Source organism: Ochotona curzoniae, unplaced genomic scaffold, assembly GCF_017591425.1.
Source record: "Ochotona curzoniae isolate NIBS_2020 unplaced genomic scaffold, NIBS_Ocur_1.0 scaffold_4701, whole genome shotgun sequence".
NCBI lineage: Eukaryota > Metazoa > Chordata > Mammalia > Lagomorpha > Ochotonidae > Ochotona > Ochotona curzoniae.
This window is the reverse complement of record NW_024467122.1, coordinates 84,590,964-84,599,033: the sequence shown is the minus strand read 5'-3', so window position 1 is coordinate 84,599,033 and position 8,070 is coordinate 84,590,964. Positions and strand designations below refer to the sequence as shown.

The following is an 8,070-nucleotide window of genomic DNA, read 5'->3' as shown; positions in this document are numbered from 1 at the left end:
GTGGACTCACTGGCGAGAGTTGAAGTGATCTGTAAGCAGGAGCCAGGAACTTCTTATAGGTCTCCCACATGGGTACAGGGTCCCAAAATTTTGGACCATCTTCTACTGCTTTCCCAGTTCTAAAGCAGGTAGGTGTCTTTGGAAGTGAAGCAGCCAGGAAATGAACTGGTAGTTATATTATGATCGCAGTGTGTGCAAGGTGAGGACCTCAGCCATTAGACTACTATTCCTGCCTGTAAACCCAATTTTATTTTTTAAAAAGATTTATTTCATTTTTATTGGAAAGGCGGATATACAGAGAGGAGAGACAGAGAGGAAGATCTTCTGTCCATTGATTCACTCCCAAAGTGACCGCAAAGACCGATGCTATGCCGATCCAAAGCCAGGAACCTCTTCCAAAGCCAGGAGCCTCTTCCAGGTCTCCGACGTGGGTGCAGGGTCCCAAAGATTTGGGCCATCCTCGACTGCTTTCCCGGGCCACAGGCAGGGAGCTTGATGAGAAGCAGGGCTGCTGGGATTAGAACCGGTGCCCATATGGAATCCCGGGTGTGCAAGGCGAGGACCTAAACCACTGCGCCACCGCGCCAGGCCCGTAAACCCAATTTTAAATAACACTATACTGTTTCAAAGAAGTTAAGGTATGTTACAGTCAGAATTTTTTTAACCCACCCTGTATATAATTGTTGTCATTCCTTTTATTTATTATACATTGTATCAATTCTGTTCATTGTTGGTAGTATCATTCTGGAAGTGACTTTAATAATATGGGAACAAAGAAACTGAACACACTCTCATGTGATGTCAAACACTTTTCTTTCAATGATCTCACATCCAAAAAAGTACAATCTCACACTATACTTTTTGATTAATTTGTCTGTTATTTGTTTAAGAGAATGTGAGAGAAAATCAGAATCTTAATTCACTGGTCCACCTCCCCAATGTCCACAACTTACAAGTGTGTCTCAGGGCATAGGCTGGGAGCTGAGAACTCAATGCAGGTTTTCCTGTGGGTAGCAGAACCCCAGTGCCTTAAGCCATCACCAGTGCATCCCAAGGTGTGCATTAACAGGAAGCTGGAATCAGGGTAAGAACCAGGAGTGGAACCCAGGTTCTCCGATGGAAGCTAGACGTTTCCTAAGTGCTAGGCTAAAATCTCATTGTGTGCTGTTTTGTCACTGTTGTTAACCGAGATACATTGATCCAAGTTTGAATACCTTACCTGTAACTTGCCAGCTGTATTAAAATGAATAAAGCAGTGTCAGGCAGTTTGGGTATGCTGTGATGATGTATCTTATTTCAGTGCACATAATTCAAGTCTTGGCTAGTTGGCTCTTTCATTCCAGCCTCCTACCAATGCATCTGAGAAGCATCTGGTGGTGGCATAAGTGCTTGTGTAAGTCCCACTCACATGGGACCCACAGGAGGGGGACGTGGAGTCAGTCTGACACAGCCACAGCTAGGAAAGGCATTCAGAAATAAACCAGTGAATGAAGCATCTGTACGTCTGTCATTCATCCTTTGAAATGAATAGAGACATTGTAAATAAAGTGGTGTAACTCTCTTTCCATCTAGTTTCAAGGTTAATTATCAGACAGTGGTATTTGCAAAATGCCAGGTGACATCTCTGTGAATCATATATGGGGTGAGTAGGAGATTCAATGGGAAAAGCAAGCCTGAGTTTTGATGACCAGATTTGTACATTTAAATGATCCTAGTGACATGTTCTGAGATAACATGTTTCACTGCTGCATGTAATGCCAGCATTCCGTATAAGGATCAGTTAAAGTCTTGATGTTCACTTTCTGATCTAGTTCCCTGCGGATGTGCTTGGAAGATAGCATAAAATGTCCCAGTTCTTTGGACACCTGCACCCCTGTGGAGGTTCTGAATGGTGTTCAGCCTCCTGGTGTTGGTCTGGACCTTGCTGCCTCCTGTGGCTCCTTGGGGTGGTGGGGTCCGTGCAGTAGGTATGGATGACACGGAGGTGTGAAGAGAACAGCTCCCTGCTTGGCAGGGCCTGGGGAGCTTCCAGCTGTTTGGCAGGGCCCGGCGATTTCTCTCTGACCACCTTGACGCAGTCTCACCCCCTGTTTGCATGGACACTCAAGTACCCCACTAAGAATTTTGTAATCTATTGAGGCATTGTTTGCCCCTGTGAGATGGCTTTGGCAACTACTGCGAGCTTAAGAGTTAATGTTATTGATGTCTTGGTGAGTGGGCCTTTAACTGCGCACAGGAGTACAATTAAACCCATGCCATTTCTGGACGCCTTATTGTGTGCCTACCCATTGCCCTGAAATCGGGCCCAGACACACAGCATGCCTTCTGGGAAACGGCTTAACAAGAATTTTACAAACTAATGGAAGTGATGAGAGTATGAGCTGAAACTGCTATGGCAAAAATATAGTTACTGTGACCTTAAAGGTTAACCTGTCCTTGCAACTCTTTAGAGCATAGAAAATGTAGCTGCTTTAGCCGCTTTCATAATCTTTTAACTAGAGGAAATATAGGATGAGTCTATTAACATCACAGAGATATACTTTTGATTATTGTTTGATTGCTTATGAGGCTGTAGAGCCTGCAGTCGTAGGGGGATTTAATGTTTGAAACTTTTTGTCTTAGATCCTTATTTTTTTTTCTCTTTTGATGTATTTCTCCCATTATGTGATAGATAAAGTTGTGAAAATAAAATGTAGTAGGAATGTTTTACAAGTTAGTAGGTAACCATCTGTGCCTTGGCCTTGGAGTTCTGGCTGTCACGTAGTGGCCACTTCTGAAGAATGAATAACGGCTTGCTTTAAAGAAACTGATTATAGTAACTTACAGAATTATCTTTAAGAGCACCTGGTTGACCATGAAGTAAAAATTAATTGAACATCTGTGCATGCTGTCTTAGTTCTAAAGTAAAAGATAAAAAATCAAACGTTTGTGCAGAGGTTTGTGATGTGTCTAAGAAAATAAAAAGGACAGCTTCTTCTTGAAAAGGGAGCAAGAAGCAAGCAGGCAGCAAAAACGCAACAAGTGTCTGTGTCCGTGTCTTTCTTTATCGCCTACTTCACGCACCCTTCTCGAGCTCCGAACTCAGCTGGAGCTGGACTCGACATTGGGGGATAACCAAGTGGAGGGAAGAGCTCTCAGACTGGCTGTGACTCATGCACTCTCATTCTTTCTTACTCTCTTTTTAATATTTATTTATTTTTATTGGAAAGGCAGATATACAGAGAAGAGGAGAGACAGAGAGGAAGATCTTCCATCAGATAAGTGACCGCAACGGCTAGTGCTATGCCAATCCGAAGCCAGGAAACTGGAACTTCCTCTGGGACTCTCAGTTGGGTGCAGGAACCTAATGCATTGGGCCTTCCTTGACTGCTTTCCCAGGCCATAAGCAGGAAGCTTGATGGGAATTAAGGCTGCAGGGATTAGAACCGGTGCCCATATGGGATATCAGCACGTTTGAGGTAAGGCTATTAGCCACTAGGCCACCGTGCCAGGCCCGTAATTCTCTCTCTTAAGCAAATAAATTTATTTTTTTCTTTTCTTTTTTTAAATTTTTCACATTTTATTATTATTGCTATCATTTTATGATACAGTTCCATATTCCCCATCCCCTCCACAATTCCCTCCCCCCCCCCCAGTTCCTTTACATCATTATTAACATATAGTTCTTCATACTCAGTCATATGTTCATCATTGCGGGCATGGACAATGGCAGAGAGTCCAGCATTCTATTGTCAGGATATAGTAAACAGTTCCATTATAAGTCCATCTTTGTCTGGAAACAGAGATGCCGACCACACTGCATCCTCACATCTGGTTGTTAGTCTCCATTACATAACTACTGTATATTCCCTTAAATGAAAAGTCATGATACAGAATCAACAATAGAAGGAAAAATAGAAATTTACAATGCCATGAAGTTAAATGACATGTTACTAGATATGACAGTCTCCATTACACAACTACTTTACCTTCCCTTAAATGAAGAGCCACAAAACAAAATCAACTTCCGGAAGAAAAAAGAAATTAACAACACCAAGAAGTTAAACAACATGCTATTAAATGTCCAACGTGTAGCTGAAGAAGTGAAAATCAAGAATCTTCTTGAGGAAAATGATGCCACTGCATGATCTACGAGTCATTGAATGATTTAATCAGAAGAAAGTGTTTTGAAGAGATGAAACCAACAGAAAACAACAAAACCCATGTGATGGAGTTTCCGCTGATCTTTGTTGGAGTGTGTCTCCTCCCGACAATAAACAGATGGGTTTTGTTTTTTAATCCGGTCTACTAATCTATGATGTTTGATTGAGCTTAAGCAATTTACATTCAGAGTTAAATATACATAGGTGGTACTTTGGTCCTGTCATTTTAGGAATGGGTTGTTCATTGATTTAGTCTTCTGTTGTCATTTGACTGGGATGTTCTTCCCGTTTGCCTGTTTTTTTTTTCCCCCACCCCTTCCATACCCCTCCCCCCATGGTGGATTCCTCCACCTTGCTGCATAACCACAGTTCAAGTTCAGTTGAGATTCCTTCCTTGCAAACACATATCTAGCATAAAGTTCAGCGTCTTATTGTCCAGATAAGTTCAGTGGCCTCTTGGGGAGACCTTCTCTAGTCTGAAGATAGGGCTAACAGAGTAAAGATCCGGTCAGTTAAAAGCCCCAACAAAACCTCAGTATCAATATACAACATTATGGAATTAATTGACATAGTATTGGGTAAACAATATGTTAAAAATAATGCAAGTTCCATTCTTCGAAACATCTGGGTTGAGACAGTATCAATGACAGGTTCAAAAAATAACCAACAACCAAACAAAAATTACAAGTTAAATCAAGGCAAACATGTGGTATCTAATCTTTTGGGATTTGCTCATTTCCCTTAGCATTATAGTTTCCAGTTGTGCCCATTTAGCCACAAAGAACTGCATTTTGTTTTTTTTAATAGCTGAGTAGTAATCCATGGAGTAGATGAACCAAAGCTTTCTCCACTGCTGGTGGAGCTGCAAATTGGTACAGCCTTTATGGAAATCAGTCTGGAGAACACTCAAACAACTCAAAATCTGCATACCATATGACCCAGCAATTGCACTCCTAGGAGTATATCCAAAACACCTGTTTTACGACAAACCAACATGCATCCCTATGTTCATAGCAGCACAATCAGTAATTGCAAAAACATGGAAGCAACCAAAATGCCCATCAGCAGAAGATTGGATAAGAAAGCTTTGGTTCATCTACTCCCGTTTGCCTTTGAACACCAAGCTTCAGCAAATAACCACACAGGCAAATGGACCCACCTGTCCTTCAGGACATGCCGCCTAGGAGCTGCTAAACGCATGCAGCAGTCTACAGATTGGACGACCTGTGAGTTCAGGAAATAATCTCAAAACCTAAGAAAATTTAGTCATACCAATGTCTTTCCTAACTGCAGTGTACAGAAAAAAATTCAGTACCCGATAGGATTGGCACTGTGCTATGGTAGTTTAAGCTACCACCTGTTGTACTGGTATCCCATATGTGTACCAGCTTGAGTCCTGCTTGCTCCTCTCCTGGGTCAGCTCCCTGCTAATGAACATGGGAAGGCTGTGGGAGATGACCCAAGTGCTTAGGCCCCTACAACATATGGGAGACCAAAATGCAGTTCTTGGCTTCTAGCTCCTGGCTTTGTCCTGGCACAATACTGGCTATTTTGGCACGTGTGCATGTGTGTGCGTACCTCTTTCCTATCATAATTCTTGCCCTTTTAAATTTTTTAATAGTGTTTACATAGTTGAGAGGGCTGCATCCCCATGTGGGTCTCTGACTAGAGTGGGGAGGGTCAAGGTATGAAGGAATGGGTGTGGGATAAATGCTTCCATTTTTTTCTTTTTTTCCTGTATCTGTAATGTGGTATTGGTTAGGACACAGGGTTGTTTTCACTGCCAAACCACATCACCAGCAGGAGGTGGTGGGGCAGTTGTTTGATGATGCGATCATGCGTTAAGTCCCTGATGTGTGGGAGTATGCCTTGTAGGTATTACTTGAATGACTTTGGTAGTCTGAGATGTTGTAGATTCACTGCTCCAGGGCTGAGAGAATCTTTTCAATGTCTGTTGGTAACAATGTCCACCTGACTGCCTACAGTCCCAGACACATGCTGCTAAGTTTGGCCAGGACAGTTGTCCAAACTGTTCTGTCTTCCATCCTCTGAGGAGACACTCACCATCCTCTGCTGGTCCTTATGAACTGGCTGCCATGTCCCTTGTGTGTGTCTGTGTGTGCTTTCCCACTGCTCAGACAAGAGGGATTGAGGAGGCCCAGATCCAATATGTGCACTCCAATTGGGAGCGCAGAGCTTGTGGTTTTCTCTGTGGTCAGTTTGAGTCTAGTGGTCAGGTTGGGGAGACCCCCAAGAAACCTTGCTTAGGATGACTTCAGACTTGGTTCTTGTGTGCACCAGCCAATACAGGAGGAGATTGAACCTGTCACCTACACTAGCCACTTACACTTGCTAGCTGCCCCATTCTGCAGCTGGCCAAATAGTTCAGGTGATTCAACAGATGCACCCAACTCCTGTCTGAGGGAGCCCTGTAAATGAGCAGGGCATCTGTCCCAAACACCAAGAAACCCTGAAGCTCTTCTGCAAAGTAGATGAAGAGGCCATCTGTGTGGTGTGCTGGGAATCTAGGGACCAAAACAGCACATTGTGGTGCCAGTGGAAGAGGTGGTGCAGGAGCACAGGGCTAAATTGCAGGGACACCTGGAGCCACCAAGGAAGCATCTGGGAGTCATGCAGAAGATGAAAGCCAAGGAAGAGAGGCAGATGACAGTGCTAAAGAGCCAGATAGTTAGAGCTGGCAACTGTGGCCTCCCAGTTTGGGCAGCTAACACATTTTTCTGGCTGAAGAGCAAGCTGGATTGGAGCAGTGCCTCCAAGAAATGCATGAGTCCCAGCAGGGGGTGCAGTTTTTGCAGCCAGTGCCACCCAGAACAAGCTGTTCAGCTGAGTCACCTGATAGCTGAGACCCAGGTACAGAGTCAGCAGGATGGCCTAGGCTGCGTCAGGACATCAAGGACACTTTCGTAGGTGTGAAGAGGTGCAGATACTGTTGCAGAGATCTTTTCCCAAGATCGGAGTCAGCCCCATAGCCATGACTTCCTGACAGATGCCATTGTGAGGAAAATGAACCAATTCTTGTCATGCTGCAAGAATGGACCTGACACTGGACCTTGACACAGTTCATCCAGCCTCTACGCTGACCCCTGATTGCCATGGTGTCCGGCAGAATGGAGGCAGGAGGTTGTCAATTATCCTAAATGCTTCTCAACTAACTACTGTGCACAACGGGCACAGGGCTTCTGCTCTGGTTGGCACTACTGGGAGGTAGAGGTGGGTGGGCAGAGGGATTGGGCTGTGGGTGCTGCCTCCCCTAAAAATATCTGCCTAGTCAGATCTGGCCCTAACCCCATCTCTCATAAAAACCTGATGGTTACTGTAGCCTAGCTTACTCCGACCAACCACAGACCCAGAGTCTTCACGCACAGCACAGGGTACTCTAGCATAGCTAGGGTGATCCTCCAATAACTTCCACCAGGCTGAAGTTGGCTGTCATGCATATTCACGTGTGTTGTGACTTTACTCAGTAACCTCACCTCCAGACCCATTGCATACATTTGCCAACAGGTACTGCTACTTTGTCCAACCCAGCCTGCCCCCAGCCCTGGTTACAGTGCTCAGCAGCAGGAGCTGCAGCCAAGCTGGGGAGTACCCAGAGTTCCCTCCCAGGACTGCCCCCAGTCCCGGATCTTATACCTGAAGGTTGTATTGTGGTCCATCCGCACCCAGTCTGTGGCCTTGACAGTGAATTCTGCATTAAAATCTGCTGATCCATGCCTATTCTGGCTCCTGTACAATTTAATAAGCTTTTAGTCCTGCAGCAATATAGTCCCTTCTATCACACCACTTTTTAATTTTTTTTAATTGGAAAGGCAGATTTACAGAGAGTAGGAGTTACAGAGACAAAGAGACTCCACGTTCTGGTTCATTCTCCAAGTGATCACAATGACCAGATCTGGGCTGATGTGAA

At 44.4% G+C, this 8,070-nt stretch overlaps 1 pseudogene; it reads left to right on the top strand.

Annotated features, from left to right (window-relative positions):
- Nucleotides 1-5,340: 5,340 nt before the first annotated feature.
- On the top strand, nt 5,341-7,487 carry LOC121148449 (annotated as a pseudogene).
- The last annotated feature ends 583 nt before the right edge of the window (nt 7,488-8,070 follow it).